The sequence below is a fragment of the Gopherus flavomarginatus genome, chromosome 5 (assembly GCF_025201925.1).
Source record: "Gopherus flavomarginatus isolate rGopFla2 chromosome 5, rGopFla2.mat.asm, whole genome shotgun sequence".
Lineage (NCBI taxonomy): Eukaryota > Metazoa > Chordata > Testudines > Testudinidae > Gopherus > Gopherus flavomarginatus.
The window spans coordinates 146471411-146488478 of record NC_066621.1 but is presented as its reverse complement, the minus strand read 5'-3'; the positions used below and the strand labels follow the sequence as shown (position 1 = coordinate 146488478).

The following is a 17068-nucleotide window of genomic DNA, read 5'->3' as shown; positions in this document are numbered from 1 at the left end:
AATTAAGGAGATCTGAAATATTGTTTTGGCACAATACTCCAGTTTGGCCTCAACTGGAGTGTTGTGTCCAGTTCTGGGCACTGCATTTCAAGAAAGATGTGGAGAAATTGGAGAGGGTCCAGAGAAGAGCAACAAGAATGATTAAAGGTCTTGAGAACATGACCTATGAAGGAAGGCTGAAGGAATTGGGTTTGTTTAGTTTGGAAAAGAGAAGACTGAGAGGGGACATGATAGCAGTTTTCAGGTATCTAAAAGGGTGTCATCAGGAGGAGGGAGAAAACTTGTTCACCTTAGCCTCCAATGATAGAACAAGAAGCAATGGGCTTAAACTGCAGCAAGGGAGATTTAGGTTGGACATTAGGAAAAAGTTCCTAACTGTCAGGGTAGTTAAACACTGGAATAGATTGCCTAGGGAAGTTGTGGAATCTCCATCTCTGGAGATATTTAAGAGTAGGTTAGATAAATGTCTATTAGGGATGGTCTAGACAGTATTTGGTCCTGCCATGAGGGCAGGGGACTGGACTCGATGACCTCTCGAGGTCCCTTCCAGTCCTAGAGTCTATGAGTCTATAATGCTATCAAGTTATGCATACAAATTATGGGCCAGATCCTGCAACACAGGGGGCTTGGCTACACCAGCAAGTGCTAGTTTAGGTAAAGTGGTACAACCTGTGTAATGCAGGCACAGATATACTGGTGTAGGAAGGGGAATAAGCTATATGCACATACCTTTATACCAGTATAACCGCACCTGCAGTAGGTGTTTTACCAGTATAACTATTTCTGTAAAATTTCATACCCCTATACAACTGTCAAGTGCAGACCCAGGCTTTAGTCAGTGAGTAGTTCTTATTCTCACAAGTAATCACTCTCTCAGCTACACAATGGGACTATGAGCAAGGATTCTGCTGAGCAAGGAATTTTTCTTAGCTACTTCCATACAAAATGTGAGTGTGGCTGGAGTGTGTTCTCCATTTGTGCGGCATAATTATGGCCCCTGATGCAGGGGGTAGTGGGGTTGAAAGGAGTGGGACTGTTTCTTCCTGGTGTAATAGGAAAGAAAGGGAACTAACACAGTTATCCCTTTGCGCCTTTGTGCAAAGCTCTGCTGCTTTATGGGATATAGCCAGTGAGAGGGACTGAGTTGCTATGTGTGACATCATCTCCCATGAGAGAAATTCTCTGTGAATTGATATTGGCCTGTCAGCATTAACCCCATCCCCTGATTCTGCTTCATACTGTCTAGCTTCCGGTGGGGGTGGGGGAGGACTGGGGGTAGAGGAGAGAGAAGGGTCCACGTGTGGATGGGGAGTCAATGGCATCACAGGGAGAGCTGTGCTAGTCAGGTCTGGGGAAGTTGGGCCATGGGGTGGGATCTCCTGAGATCTGTGAGGTTTTCCTAGGTATCTTGAAGCATCCATTTGGCTAGAAGGAACTCTCCCTCTCCCCTATTCACAAGCCTTCCTCACCTCCCCCTTCAGAGGGCCTTGGGTTCTGCAGGGTTAGGTTCATCAAGTGACTTTGCCCCTCTTCTGGGGTGTGTTTTTTTTTTCTTAAGAGGGAAAGGCTGATATAGCCCTTTCTGTGAAATGATTATAAGGCCTTCGGATGCCAATCTTTAGACTATGACATATATTTTTACCAGTGTCAGGGCAAGCGGGGTTCAAAATGATACTCCTTTGAACTCTTGTTCAATTAGCTAATTGCCATTTGAGGGGGAAAATATGGTGTGAGAATATGCCAAGAAGCTTGCCTCATTTTAAAATAAAAAAAGCAAGTGCAGATAAATGAGAAGGCTTAGGTGTTTTATGGCTTATGGCTTTTTGGGAGATCTGTGCTTTAGTGTAGCTTTAAACAGAAGAATTAAAATCAGTTCATAAGAGGTTCATTTATACATTACAAAGACACCTTGGCAACAGACTTTTTATAGAGCTTTGAAAGAGAACCTGACTTCCTGAGCACTGATTGGCCGCTGTGTTCACTGAACCCATGAAAAGGATTGCACTGTTCCATTGAACTGGAAGCAAATTATGTTACCAGGGAAACTAGTCTTTCTGTGATTCTCAGGTGAAAGGATGTTTGATCTTTAAAACAGTGTAAAGATTTACGTGAAGACTATTGTCCAGATTTTAAAAATAACAGCTTGACATTTAATGGGGCATAAAAGGAGTATTTCTACAGTTTACCTCATGGTTGACGAATAACTTATTTTTTTTATTTGAAAAGAATATTGAATTTCTGCAGCTTCTGCTCCAGTGTTGTTAGCACAACTGTGTAAAAACCAAAAAGTAGGATGAAAAAGAGAAATACAAAGCAGACAAGGATGAGAGTTTTATTCTCCCTACATTATATAGCAAGATTTCTGTGCTGGTGTTTCCATTGGCTTATTATAGATCACTGCACAAATTCAAGAGCAAGATAGGCCAGGATAAGATATTGATGGGAAGGATGGTAGTGAGTAAATCTGCAAAATGCAAGAGGGTTGGGTTTGATGACTTAAATCTTTCTCCATGGCTCTGCTGGTTGTGACAGCCCTGGTGAATTATGGAGATGAATGTTCTGTAATATATTACACAAAACTTACATTAAAAGAACATTATCAAGGACACAAAGACAAGAAATGGTATGGAAATGCCAGAATTAAGGTTGCACATGCGCTTTATGGGTTCACAGCTCCCACTGAGTTCAGTTGCAACTGGGAGTGCTCAACATTTCTGCTGATCGGACCCCAAGGTCTCAAGTCAGGCATCCAGAAAATGAGGAACACTCAATTAGTGACCACTTGTGATAAGTCTGGGTTTGAGGGACTTGTTTGCATCCCATAGGAACTCTGTGGCAGCCACAAGGACAGATTCCAATCCCCTAAGGCAGCATTCAGCTGCCTTGACCATGAGACAGTCGTTTCTCTTCCTGCAATCTCCTGCCCCTTTCACATCACACCGAGCAACTTTTTCAACAAATAAAGCAATGGTCCTACAGACTACAGCCTCCTTTGCTACACAAGTCTGATTCATTGCCTGAGCAGGTCCATCTTGGGCAATGAATGCACCTAGCATTTCCTAACTTGTGAGTACTTGATTGTGGAGCCTTTATATTTTTAACACAGTTTTTGTGTTAAACTTTGTGTGTAGTTTCCTATGTTTTTAAAAAGACAAATGAAGAAAAAAATCCACAGAAATTCCATCATGTGGCATATTATTACCCACATAGGTCATCAGCAAAGTTGGAACCTTTCAATCTGTTGCACAGGCCTCTGCCACTTTAGCTGGTGGAGTAGCTGATAGCATAGTAGGTTGTCATCCTCTGTATACCAACCTAGAGCAGGATGAGACACCTTTGCCAGTGGATTCACAGCTATTTTCTGAAAGCAGAGGAATGGTGAGGCTCAGAAATCTTGGATTCTATTTTGGGCTCTGAAGGGGAGTGTGTTAAAGTGGGCACAGACACTTCTGACCCTTCCCCTCTAACCAGTCCCTGGCCCAGTCCTGTCTCTTCCATACCTCTGGAGCCGTGTCCCAGTCTGACTCTCCCCATGAAACCCATCCCAGTCCTCAGTCATCGGGTGCCTCATTCTAGATCCAGTCTCCTCGCCCAGCCATTCCCAGTTCTCCTCTCCTGGCTCCTTGTCTGATCGATCTCTCTCTCCCCCTCCCTGTGTTTGTCATACACACTCGCTCTTGGTCCTAGTCTACTCATCCAAATGGTGTCCCCCCACCACATGGGTCCTTATTCCAGTTTCTTTGCCCACCTATTTTCAGATCTGTCTCTACATTCCAGCTTCCTCATCAGCTCTGGCTTCCAGTTCCAATCTTCTTGCCCAGGAAGTCAGTCTTTTCCCATCTGGTTGCTTGTCCTAGTCTCCTTGTCCAACCTGTCCTAGTCTCCCTTGTCCCCCTCTGGCTCGGCAGCAGTCCAGGGGCTGGCAAAGGGATTAAAGAATAGTATTTATATAATTTTTTTTTTAAAAAAAAGTCAAGCCCTGAAAAGCCCATTTAAGTCCTTGATGCACTGTGGGAGGAGTGGAGGTGTCAGAATGTTACCCAGGAGAGGTGAAGCACCTGGAGGTGCAATAGGTAACTTTTCAGTCAGACAGACATTCGAGGTCTTTTTGTTTTCACGTCACATGCATGAATTCAGCCAAATGCAAATAGACCCCAGTATGGGTTTCCACCGGTATGTTGGGCCCCGCTGCAATGAGTAGTGAAGTCATGAGGGTTATGGGCTAGGATGGTCTAATACAGTGCCTCTCAACCTTTCCAGACTACTGTACCCCTTTCAGGAGGCTGATATGTCTTGTGTACCCCCAAGTTCCACCTCAGTGAAAAACTACTTGCTTACAAAATCAGACATAAAAATGCAAAAGTGTCACAGCACACTATGACTGAAAAATGGCTTGCTTTCTCATTTTTACCATACAATTACAAAATAAATTGGAGTATAAATATTATACTTACATTTCAGTGTACAGTATATAGAACAGTATAAACAAGTCATTGTCTGTATTAAATTTTAATTTGTACTGACCTTGCTGGTGCTTTTCATGTAACCTGTTATAAAATGAGGCAAATATCTAGATGAGTTGATCTACCCTCTGGAAGACCTCAGCCTACCTTCAGGGGTACGCGTACCCCTGGTTGAGAACCACTGGTCTAATCTAGGACTTGGGAGACTTGGGCTCAGTTCTCTGCTCAGCCAGACTTCCTGTGTGACCTTGGGAAAGTCTCTCTCTGCTTCTATTTCTCATCTATAAAATGGGGATAATAGCGGTGCTCTACTTCACAGGAGTGTTCAGGATAAATACTGATGTTTGAAGTGCTCAGATACTATAGTGATTGGAGACCAGTTGAGTACCTAAAACTGGCAAACCAATAGGTTGCCCCTTACAAACCTTCAGGAAATTGTAATGCTCTTTGGGTGGAGGGATAGCTCAGTGGTTTGAGCATTGGCCTACTAAAACCAGCGTTGTGAGTTCAATCCTTGAGGGGGCCATTTAGGGAACAGGGGTTTAAAAAAAAACTGTCTGGGGATTTGTCCTGCTTTGAGCAGGGAGTTGGACTAGATGACCTCCTGAGGTCTCTTCCAACCCTGATATTCTATGATTCTTCAAAGACTGAAGCAGGCCCTGGCCCTATTAAAGTCAATAGCAAAACTCCCATTGAGGCCAGGACAAATCACTGACTTCTTCTTTTTCAATCTAGTCTTTGCTGCAATAACTATGCCCAGTGATGTGGTTTTATTGAGGACCTTTCCACTGCTCTCATTGAGATGCACCAGATATGAAAGGTTTTTTAAAAAATAGTGCTCTAACTACTACGGTGTTGCCACCACTGGGAATTGCTCTGGTTCTGATGCAAAAGGCCCCTCTGCAGGCAGTGAGGGTGAGTTTGGATTCACCCTGCTCATTCAGTGTAAACCAGTAAACTAAGGGCCATATTGTGCCTTAATGATTCCTGCATACAGGTGATGTTAGTGGCTGCTGTATATGAGCACTGAACACACAATATGGCACTATAGTCAGTATTATAGGATCAAAAATCTCCCTTAAAAGGACGATAAGATTAAAAAAAAATAGAAGCGCATTTTGTACCTTTTGTTGTCAGCGAAGCATAGTTTTACAAGAAACACTCTCCATTGTTAATTATGCATCTGTTTGCATGCCCAGTGGGCATGTAACTGGTTAGTATATCACCCAGTGTGCAATTGTGAACAATGCTGTTCTGCCCAGGTAGAGCAAGGCACAAGCTTCCACTTTTACTCTGAGAACAGTTTACCTCGTAATGCATGCAAATCCCACCCGCAAAAGCATAACCATCGCAACTTGTTTGCTCTTCTAACTTTGGAATCCTGGGAGGTGAAACCGGGCTCAGCTCAAGGCTGTGTAGATCTATTCAATGAAGTCATGACTGACTGAGGCCTGGCAAAGAGTGTAGTTCTGTTCCTTGCTACCGGTGGGATACTCCCTTGAGATGAAACATTATCAGTACCAGCTGTGATCCTTAATTTACTTTTGTCATGGTATAATCCCCCACTCTGAACCTTAGCGTCCAAAAGATGGGGTACCTGCATGAATTCCTCTAAGCTCAATTCCTCTAAGCTCAATTACCAGCTTAGTACTTGTAGCGCTGCCACCAACCAGGAATTCCAGTGCCTGGTACACTCTGGTCCCCCCAAAACCTCGCCCGGGGACCCCCAAGACCCAGTCCCTCTGGATCTTAACACAAGGAAAGTAAACCCTTTCAGCAAAATACAAATTTGAACTCCTTTCAGCCAAATACACATTTGCAAATAAAGAAAACAAACATAAGCCTAACTCACCTTATCTACCTAGTACTTACTATTCTGGACATATAAGAGACTGTATCAGAGAGATTGGAGAGAAACCTGGTTGCACGTCTGGTCACTCTCAGAACTCAGAGAGAACAACAACCAAAATCTAACAGCACACACAAAAACTTCCCTCCCTCAAGATTTGAAAGTATCCTGTCCCCTGATTGGTCCTCTGGTCAGGTGACAGCCAGGTTCACTGATCTTGTTAACTCTTTACAGGCAAAAGAGATATGAAGTACTTTTGTTCTATTAACTCTTACTTATCCGTTTATGACAACTTTTCATTGCGAGCCTATTGGATCCAACAGTAGGAAAGATACATTTCGGTAGCTGATCCAAAATGTTTACGGCCAGAGTTTGAGTTTAGGCAGGGCAGGAAATTATATCCTTGAACTGGAAATTTGAATTATTTTTTTTTTCTGGTGAATTTGTCAGCAAGATAATTGACCAAGTAAAGAAAGTGCTAATACCCATACAGGTAACTACATGTTCAGGAAATATTATAGTTGTGGTAGAAGTTTATAAGCAGCCACCGTTGGGAGTGATTCAGTCTGCTTTCTCTGCCACCTCTTTGGCTAACATTCCTTTGGTGATTGTCACATGTTTATGAACTAGCAGCCTTCCTTGTTCTCTGGGACAGTAAATCATCTAGTACAGAGAGGGGGAGAGAAAGCACCACTCCCATTTGTGAAACACAGGTCTATCCGGCTGTCTTTCTCTGTCCAGCTAGTGTGAACTCCACACATCCGAAAGGAAAGCAGGATTTAGGAACCTGTCCTGGATTGAAAGTAAAGGAACTACTATTGACTTTGGAGTTGTATTATTCACAACATACACTATATCAGTGAAGGAAGCACACTTGGGAAGTTTTACGTCTTGTTTGACTTATCCTGCTACTTTAAGGGAAAATAGGTAAGTCTAGTATTTTGAATAAATACTTCCTGGATAGAAACAAACCTTTTCACTTTGTAACTTCATGAGTGATATAGCTTTAACATAAATCTTGTGTTGCAAATGCCTGTGTTACTTTGTATTTAGAACCACATTTATGTATGTTTCTGAAGTACTGTTAGAAGCCTCTGGTAACCAAACATAGAGCACCAATGCCCTTTTTTCTTTGTACTTACATTGTATTCTTTCATACTATCATTACAGAAGAGCTTCCATCTTTACCGTAGAACAATAAAGCAATAACACTGGGTGGATGTATAGGATAAACACAGGTGTTAACCATTCACCACCTCCTCAAATAAAGAGCAAATATAGCCTCACATCGTTATATGGGGAGAAACACAAATACCTGCAGTTATTTTTCAATGACTTAGGTTAAGAACACAGCATTGCCTTTTTTATAGGGCCCAAATGTAGAATAATGGTTGGCGGGAGCCAAAATATATGTAAAATAAAAGCAACACTCCATAGCACAGCTTTCTCTCTTTCAAAACATCTCAGGATTGTCGTCACTTATGGTTGAAAGTTTTTACAATTTTTCTTCTGGGGATTTTTGTACACGAGGTAGAACATTGCATATACCGGAAATACAAACACCTATAAAATGTATAGATGTGATTTTAATGTAGCTTCTCATTGAATGTAGTTCAGTTAGAAGTCTTGGATTTTTTTTCCCACCTCCCTCTGTTTCTTAAGGCATGCTGCACTCAAATGCTGACCACGAGAATGGAGCATGTGCTGCTTAAAAAACTCCTAGATGTTGCTTTTGAAATCTCCTGACATATATGAATCTTTCCAGCCAGAATCACAATTGCTTTCATTTATAAGAGACCTTGTGTATATAGGCTGTATAATATTGGAATATAACGTTTTCAGAGGGGGCATAGCTGGCTCTGAAGTAACTTGCATAGTCAATTTTCCTAGCCTGTCCCTTGAACCCTGTCACCTCTCTGTCTCTATTCCTTCACTGGTTCCCCCTTCTCTATTGCATCAAACATAAACTACTGGTTTTTATTTTCAAGGCCTTTCACAGCCTATCCCCACCTGACCTTTCATCTGTCATTCAGATGTTGACTCTCTCCTCTGATCAGCCCACAGTGCTAGCTTCACTGCCCACTTGTTAAATTGTCAAACAAAGCACCTTGATGCTTTTTCCCATGCCACCTCTCACAACTAGGAGGCGCTCCCTGTAAATAGCCACAAAACGATCTAATTATCCTCCTTTAAATCCCTCCTTAAAACTACAAAAAGCTTGACAATGGTTAGGCTGGTAGTGGGCCGAGACCACTGTCTATGATGCCGACCAACATTGTCTCACTGTTTCCTTTTACTCCCTCATCTTTCTGTATCCATCTGTTTTCTCTTGTCTGATACTCAGATTGTCAACTCTTTGGGGCAGGGACTGTCTTTTTTGTTCTGTGTTTTGTACAGCACCTAGCACAGTGGGGTTTTGGACCACGACTGGAGCTCCTAGGTGATGTGATATAAATAATAATGAATCATCAGCATTTGCTTTCTCTGAGCCTTCTCCTGCTCCCACTAAACTCAGTGGCAAAACTTCCCTTTTGACTTCAGCGACTGTAGGATCATCCCCTACAATAGCAAATACCGTTGGGTCAAACTCATCTGTGGTTGAATTCCATTGATTGTACAGGGCTTGCTCAACCTTGCGCTTCAGGGGACAGGTCAAAGGCAGTGTATGAGGATGCCAGTGGAAGGTGGGAGGAAGGCATAGGACCAGCTGTTCTCCCAACCATTAAGGCCAGTTTCAGTTCCTAATCTGTCATGCTCCCAAATTTCCTTTCTTTTCCTTTTCTTTCACTGGTCCCGAAGCCCCCGGCTAGCTAAATGCTGGCTTGGCCTCTGCCTTTCCCAGGACGGCCTGTGGGACAATTCTTCCTCACCAGGTCACCCTGTAACAAACCAGCAGGTTCATTATGCTAATATGTTGATGAAAGGTCACATGCCACTTTTAATATAGAAGGTGGTAGCATTAGCAAAATACTCCATTGTGTTAAATAAGTGGAGCCAATAACCTTAGTCCATTTTTTCTTAGTATTTGCTTTAATGGCTTTTGCATTCTCCCATGACCAGTTATTTTTAGAACACACTCACCGGACGCCGGGGACCTGGTTGATACTACAAGTCCAGAAATCTCCCATGGCACATTCTTTCCTGGAAACCACACCCTGTGTTACAAGCAGTCGTCGTCTTCTTGCAGTATCCCTTGAAAAACTTGGCTTTTTGCACAACAGTTCCTTGATTGTATTCCTCAGTGTCCAAGGTCTATTCCCAAGTAGCTGAACTGGGTTCTGGGGAGCCAGGTGGGGCGATATGGGAGGCAGCGTGCCAGCAATCCCATGCAGTGGGATGCACCACTCAGGGAAGACTGGGGAATATCCACCCTCTGACAAGTTCATCATTCACTACCTCAAACACTAGAGGCAGAGCAAGACCCAGCTGGTGAGATCATGGGCCTAAGACTTCTATTCTGTGCCCTGAAAGAGAAGGCTTTAGCAAGAAAAAATGAACCAAAAGGGCAGAGCAAACTTTATACACTCACACTGAACTGTTTCCGTGGGGCTACAGGGTTTACAAATCCCCTACCTTCCTTCTGTAACTACATGCTAAAATGTGTTCCTAAGGTATTTGCACCCAGCCACAGTAAAAATCCTCCAGGACCTATTACCAGTGAGTGTTTAATGGGAACACACCAAGAGGTAGAGTGGATAGAACTCGGCGTGCCTGCGACGCATACCTCTGAGCTTGTGGTACACGTAGAACTCTGCTAGGCATCTAAAAGCCAGTCTGCAGCACAGCTCACATGGTGGCCCCCTGCAGTGGGGTCATTTGTAGCATAAACCCTTTCGTAGGTATGATGTTCAGCTCGATCTCAGATGGCAAATGATCTCCTCCCCTTCCTTTCCGTAGCTGCCTATGCTGAAATGGCTTCTAGGCAATTAGAAATACCTGTCAAAGCCCAGGACAGAGAGTTCACAAGCAGGCTTTGTAAGTACACCATGGGCTAATTTTTCATCTCATTACATAACCATCAGGAGAAGACTGCAGCCTAAGGAGAGAGCTAGGAAATGGTAGGGCAAGGAGAAGCCAGGTCTGTATTCAGAGTGCCCTGCTCCATCTGGGCGCATGACCTGCTATCTAGAGATGGGAAATCCTATAAGTATTGAGAGATTGGGTAGATTCATTGAAATCTCTTATTGGCAGCATGTTTTCACTCCCTGGGGCAATGGAGGTCAGGCAGGTTGCCAAGGCAACACACTCTGCCTTCAGCAGAAGGTTTACTGGTGCATGGTCCTTGGTCAATTGATGATGGAATAGAGTTTATTCAGGTCTTTGAAAGGAGCTGCTGCTCAGCCTTTGGTGGTAATGAGTTGTCGTGTTTGGGGTCAAAGGGGTGAAACTAGGAAGACTGGCGTTTGTAGGATGAGAATAATGGGGGCAGGAGGATTCTAATTAGGATTAACTCATTCTTTGCCACACATCAAATCAGAGAAAATAATAAACCTCACACGCCAAAATGTTTGTTTCCTTTTATTAATAGAAGTCCCTTGCAAAGAGTTCTGTGGGTGGCAGTACAGGTTATAAGAGACACGTGGGGTGAGTGGTGGTAACAAGGCCTCTCTCTCTTAGAGCTTATCAAGTCCAGGTAAGGCAAACGAGACCATCAGAATGACCTTTTTGCTTCTCTTGTCCTTGAGGGGAAGGTAGGTCATGCTCGGTAAGCCTCTGTTAATGCAGGAGGAAACCGGCAGGGGATGTTTGTGGAAATTCTGGAGCAATCACCTCATGCTTTCAGTGTGCAGAGAAGGCAGGCCTGAATGCGAGAGTTTGATTTCTTATGAGCTCATGATACCGTTAGTGTCACAAGGAAGGAAATGAGTAATGGAAGAGCAAGGGAGGTGGGGGGAAGTATGGGCATATTCTTTAAAGTCTGTTTGAGTGCTTGCTTATTTACATTTTGAGAGGATAGCAATTGATGGATGTATCATCACAGTGATGCATGTTATCCCCTCACTGTCTCAAAATACTGCATTAGTGGTACTATGGTAATGAGAGAGCGATCTTAAAAGAAATGGTATGACTTTAGTGTTCAAGAAAGGTTGCAGACTGACAGCCCTGGAAACTGAGGTGTTCATACTTATTTGCAGGACAAGCAACAGTAGTGCAAGCTTCCCCGTGCTGACCTGCTGATGGGTCTCTGCTCTCACCTGGAGGAACCACCTCTAAAAATGTGAATGGTTTCTGTCTTCCTTCAGTCCTTGATCCTTCTGGCTGCATTGACTTCAGTGGGACTGAAGCATGTGCACTTTAAGTATCTCTCTGAATTGGGGCCTCTTCTGAGACCATTGATAAGGTTGACAGTTAGTGTCAACTATGATGTGTGAGAGGGATATGGATACCTTCTCTGCTGGGAGATGGACTGAGACCGCCAAACTCCATTGATGTAGATCATCAGATGGTAACCTCGTTCAGGCACGCTCTCCATGCTTTGCATTTGAACTGGTGCTCTAGAGATGAGGGGTTCTATAGCCAATTTTCAGTATCCTGAGAAGTCGTTTGCTAGTTGCCAGTGTTTGCTATGGGAAAGAAAAAGAGCTCTGAGCACTGCAGTGTGAAGTTGTGCACTCTGTGTCTCTTGGGAAGGCACAGATCATTGTTCTTGGTCCTCCTAATTGACCCGACAAAGCATACAAAGGCTTTTGGGTGCCCTCCACATGCCGGAGCATTTTCTTGTTGACGCAAGGTAAACACTGACCCAGAAATCAGCTTTAAAAGTTAAATGTTGGTCTTAGCATGATGTGGCTGATGATGCAAGCAGTGTGGCCAGCTCTCGGGGGTGGAGAGAGAGAGAGAGACAGACACCTGTTCCTGGCATAATGGAGGGTGTAAGGGAGTGGACTCGCCCCTGCGGCTCCTCCTGCTGGTCATCCATGGAAATTAGCTCTTCCAGCATCCTGGAGCGCCCCCTGCAGGCTGGTGATCCGCCATACTGCTGGCCCCCGTGTCCCTACCAGGACCCTGGTGCCCCTTTCTCTGGATTGCTGCCCCCTTGGCAGTACCCCCACACTCTCTGGGTCTCCCCACCCAGGGGATCCCCACCCAGCAACCCCACCTCACCTCAGTGTAGGGCTACTGTCAGTCACCATCTAGCCCCACTCCCTGGGGCAGACTGCAGAATACGTCACTCATCACAGGCAAGGCTGGGTTGGACCTGCTGCCTCTCTCTATAGCTGGGCTGCCCCTCTGCAGCCCCGGTGCTGGTCTTAGGCCTTCAGCTAGGCCCGCAGCCTGGGGCTTTCCTAGGCCAGAGCTCCGCAGCTCCTCTAGCCTTCCCTCAGCCCTGCTCCACTCCCAGTACCTTGCTCAGCTCTCTAGCAGCCAAACTCTTCTCTCTCTCTACAAGCAGAGAGAAACTCCTGAGCTTCTGGCTGCCCTGGCCTTCTTATAAGGCCTGCAGGGCCGGTGCAAGGATGTTTCTCCCCGCCCCCCCGAGCCCTGTGGCAGCTCCCCCAGGCCCGGGGAGCCGTGCAGCAGCTCCCTGCCCCAGCTCACCTCTGCTTCGCCTCCTTTCCGAGCGCCCGTCGCCGCTCTACTTCTCCTGCCTCCCAGGCTTATGGCGCCAATCAACTGTTTGGCGCCGCAAGCCTGAGAGGGAAAGAAACAGAGCGGGGCAGTGTGCTCAGGGGAGGAGGCGGAGCAGAGGGGAGCTGGGGCGGGGAGTGGTTCCCTTGCATGCCGCGCTTCCTCTTTCTTGGTGCAGGCGGCCCTTCCCGCGCCCTCCTTGCCCCAGGTTCCTCCGCCTAAATGCTGCCAACGACCAGGGCGGCCGAAGATTTGGCCTCCGTGGTCGCTGCCGAAGGACCTGGAATGCTGCCCCGCAAATGCTAGCGCCCTAGGTGACCACCTAGGTTGCCTAATGGGTTGCACCGGCCCTGAGGCTCGGGTTAGTCTGGGGCGTGGCCCCAGCTGCAGCCACTTCCCCCAATCAGCCAGGGTTTTGCTCCCTTCCCCAGCCCTCTCCTGGGCTGTTTCAAGCCCCGCAGGGCAGGAGCGTGTAACCACCCCATTACAGAGGGGGACAGTGGTTGACTTGAAAATGTTCTTCGTAACAGTCCCAAATAGGAAGCCAAGTGCTGTATTGTAACCACCTGCAGGTGTATTCTTGTTTGCCTGAAAGAATAGTCCCGAGGTTAGGGTGGGCTGGGACTTGGGAGATTTGGGTCTGTTCCAGAGTTCCTGGGTGACTTGGCGCAAGTCACTTAGCCTTGCTGTGCCTCAGTTCCCATCTGTACAATGGGGATAACAGCACTGCCCTACCTCACAGCAGTGTTGAGGATAAATAAAATGAAGACTGTGAGGTGCTCAGATCCTATGATGACAAGGATTATACAAGTACCTGAGATAGATAGAAGTTACCTTATTATCCCTAGTACTCTAAAATAGGCATCTCTGCGACCAAGCATAGCTCCCCTTCAAAGCAGCATGATCCTTCAAAGGTGGCCTGCAAATATATTACCAAGAACAAAGCCACTGAGATTGGCCTTACTCTCATTGATGGCCATGGGAGTTTTGCAACTGATTTCAATGGGAACAGAGTCAGACTCATCGTCCCTTTATGAAGGGACTAAGAGGCATCCTGCTATCTGGGGCGTGAAGCAGTGCATAAAAATACATGGAGCCAAATTCAGCCTGAGTGAAATGCGACGTGAAATGGGAGTTGCACCCTCCCACCCTAAGGCTGAATTTGGTCTGTTTGATTTCATTTCTGGTAATATATTTACAGAAGAGTTATGCAACCATTTCATCCCGGTGTGAGAGCTTCTGTGAAGGGTCAGGCTCTGTCTTGTTTGAGATAGATATCAGAAGAGAGCTGCAATCCTGTGAAAACACATTTTATTTCTGAAGTGTTTGTACATTGTGTATGCAACGCACATGAATATAAGTACCACCTGCTCCATGCTGATAACCGTGGCTCAAAGCATCAGTCATGTGTGCTTCCTGGCATAGCAGTTTGCTTTGTAAGGAAGTTGCTCCTAAAACTCTTGTCTTGACCTAAATTTGTGAAATTCTGCATACTCTGGCGGTTGCTTTAGTAGCTTCCATAGCGCTTCCTGAGCTCACATAGATATGGATTCTTCAGGATGTTGTTCAAATCGAATTAACATTAGCACTGGTGAACGAAAACCCCTGAGCCAGTTTGTTCTTTAAATTCACTCCAGAATGCATGCATTGAACTATTTTCCTTTATGAACTTGACCTGGCCTGTAGATAGGTGGGATGATCCCAGATTACATCCTGGGTTTCCTGCGCTGCGGGCAAAGGATAAATGGAGCCCTTAAAAGGGCCCTCGCTGTGTTCCACGGACAGACCTGTACCTCCACTGTCACTGCAGCAGCTATTTGGCCCCACACCATCTTCCCTCGATAGCTGCTGATAATTGCCAAGCATAAAGCTCAGTACAGATGGCCTCCCATACCTCGTTGCATGGTGACATTGTTGATAGGGATGATGTGCAACAAATTATGTGGGCATGCAAGTAGGTGGAAACTTTCTAATATGCCACAATAATAATAATGCTCATTTCTAATGCTACGCAGGTTTCCTGGAACTTCTGCCCACACAGCAGCCTACTTAGTTCGCAATCCTATGTGCATACTAGACAATTAGCAGTTGATAATGAAGAATGCCATGGGAACCAGCAGGAAAATAATAGCTTACTCCAAATATATAATGAAATGTAATTAGCACAGACAGTAAAACAGACAATTTATGGGGGGTTTTGTAATTAAAAAGTACCAGTAAACACTCCTATTGTAGAAAGCTTGGAATCAATTGGAATTAAAGAACCATTGTCTGGAATAAGATTTTATTCAGAATTTAGTCCTTGGGAGGCCAGCTGTGATGAACTGGAATAAGATTTTTCACTGTACACTCTCCAGCCACTGAAGGTACTATGTATGTGTTAGGTGCTCTGAGAAACTTCCACTGTTTGTTTTCCTGTTCTAGCTGAAGGAGCTCAGTGTGTTTCTAAAATGCATGTGAAACAGTGGGCTTGAAATCCTGACCCTCCCATTGAAATTAGGGATAAGCTCCTCTTGACTTCAGTGGGGCCAGGATTCTACCCCTGGTGTACTGGACACTTCCTTCTCTGCACCGTATAGTCATTCCCTATAATGCTAGGATAGTTTGCTAGTGCGGGTACAGTAATTACAGGATTGTAACACCCTATGACTGGAATATCCGCCTTCAGATATCACTTATAAATCTCACTTCCATCACAGACCTCCTTTTCTCCAGATTTATCCCCTCAAATGGTGTGCTCCGGTTTTCTAGACTGTGCATGCACAATTGCATGTGCAAAAACAATGTGTTCAATTGGAGAGCTAATTTGCACCCGCCATCGTATTAAAGTATTTAATTAAAAAAAGGTGTGTGTGGGGGTGACAAAATGGAATGTGTCTATACGAAAGCACATCTCAATCTCGTACTGTAATCTTTCTGCTTACATAGCTCCACCACCAGAGTATGTGTGCATGCCTCACCTTTTAAATTAGTTTATCCTCACAACATGGCTGGCAGGTAGCAGGGGTATGATTATCTCCACTTTACAGAAAAGGAACTGAGGCATAGAGGGATGAAGTGACTTCCCCAAGGTCATACAGGAACTCAGTGCTAAAGCCAAAGACAGAACACAGATCTCCTGAGTCCTCATGCAGTGCCTTAACCACAAGACCATGTTTCCTGTCACGGTGTTTCTTCACTTGCTCCAAGGCTCTGTCATCTCTTTTGTCTAACATAGGCCATACCCACTCTGGTCAAAATCTGCTCCTTGTCACTTGTCTGTGAAGTCCCTATGATGGTATATAAACAATGGTAGTGCAAACTTTTTTTCCTGTCCTTCATAACCTTTTGGGTAAGGTAACAAGTGCAAAAAACACCAAAAACAGAAAAACCTTTTGGTGCAATTTCTCACACTTGCTTTCAGCCCAGAGGTGTGAGTCTGAAGAATAACCCATCAGCTGAAGAATGACAGGAAAGAAGGGCTGGGAAATCTGAAAAGCAATTAGGATACGCACACAGGTGTGTGGGGAGCTTTATTTTTTGTGCTGATTGAGGTGCATAACATACAGCATGAGCTTGACTACCCACACAACAGAATACATTATTCCAACTGGCCATCAGGTGCATTGATCTGCCTGTCTCTTCCCAGGTACAGCATTCAAATGCTATCGTGCACCTCGCTCACATGCACTAAGGCACAAATTGCTGGCACCACATGCAGGAGAAGAGGCTTTTGATGAGTTCTGGTGGCAGATGCCTCCCACCTTTGCAGCTAGCCTGTCCAGGGATAGGGGAGACCAGAGTGGCCCTGGTTTTCCCCATGACTCTTATTGCAGTTTGTTGCTGGAATACGTTCAGCCCCTGCAGCATGAACACCCCCCGCTTTCCACACACGTCTTGCCCCTTTTCTCCCTGGCAGCAAACAGGCAGATATGTGTATTGACTCTCTCCTTGCCAGTGTGAGAAGAAGAGCCTCTCAAACCTGTGTTTGTAGGGCATAACCTCCTCCACTATTAGAGCTGCTTCACCCCAGTTTGGGTGGATACTTGGCCCAGAGCTTCCCAACAGTCCTTTCACACAGCCACAGGGAGAAGTTGTTCTATCCAGGCCACAAACTGAGGCCCAGAGATCTTGTCTGCACTGTGGTCCGTTGTCCCCCCTCGGGAAGCTGATCCGCTTGTTAGCAGCTTGGTAGCCCCACCAAAGA

General features: G+C 45.3%; 1 protein-coding gene across 4 annotated transcripts in view; it reads left to right on the top strand.

Moving 5' to 3' along the window:
* SYT16 (synaptotagmin 16) overlaps positions 1-17068 on the top strand; it is a 147662-nt gene that overhangs the window by 54427 nt on the left and 76167 nt on the right. The window contains exon 1 of one of the 4 annotated variants that reach the window (XM_050952614.1): positions 7023-7239. The exons of the other annotated variants lie outside the window; for them this stretch is intronic. The gene's annotated coding sequence lies outside the window, so the exon portion shown is untranslated. Of the gene's footprint in view, positions 1-7022; positions 7240-17068 lie in introns of those variants that run through there. 4 annotated transcript variants of the gene reach the window in all.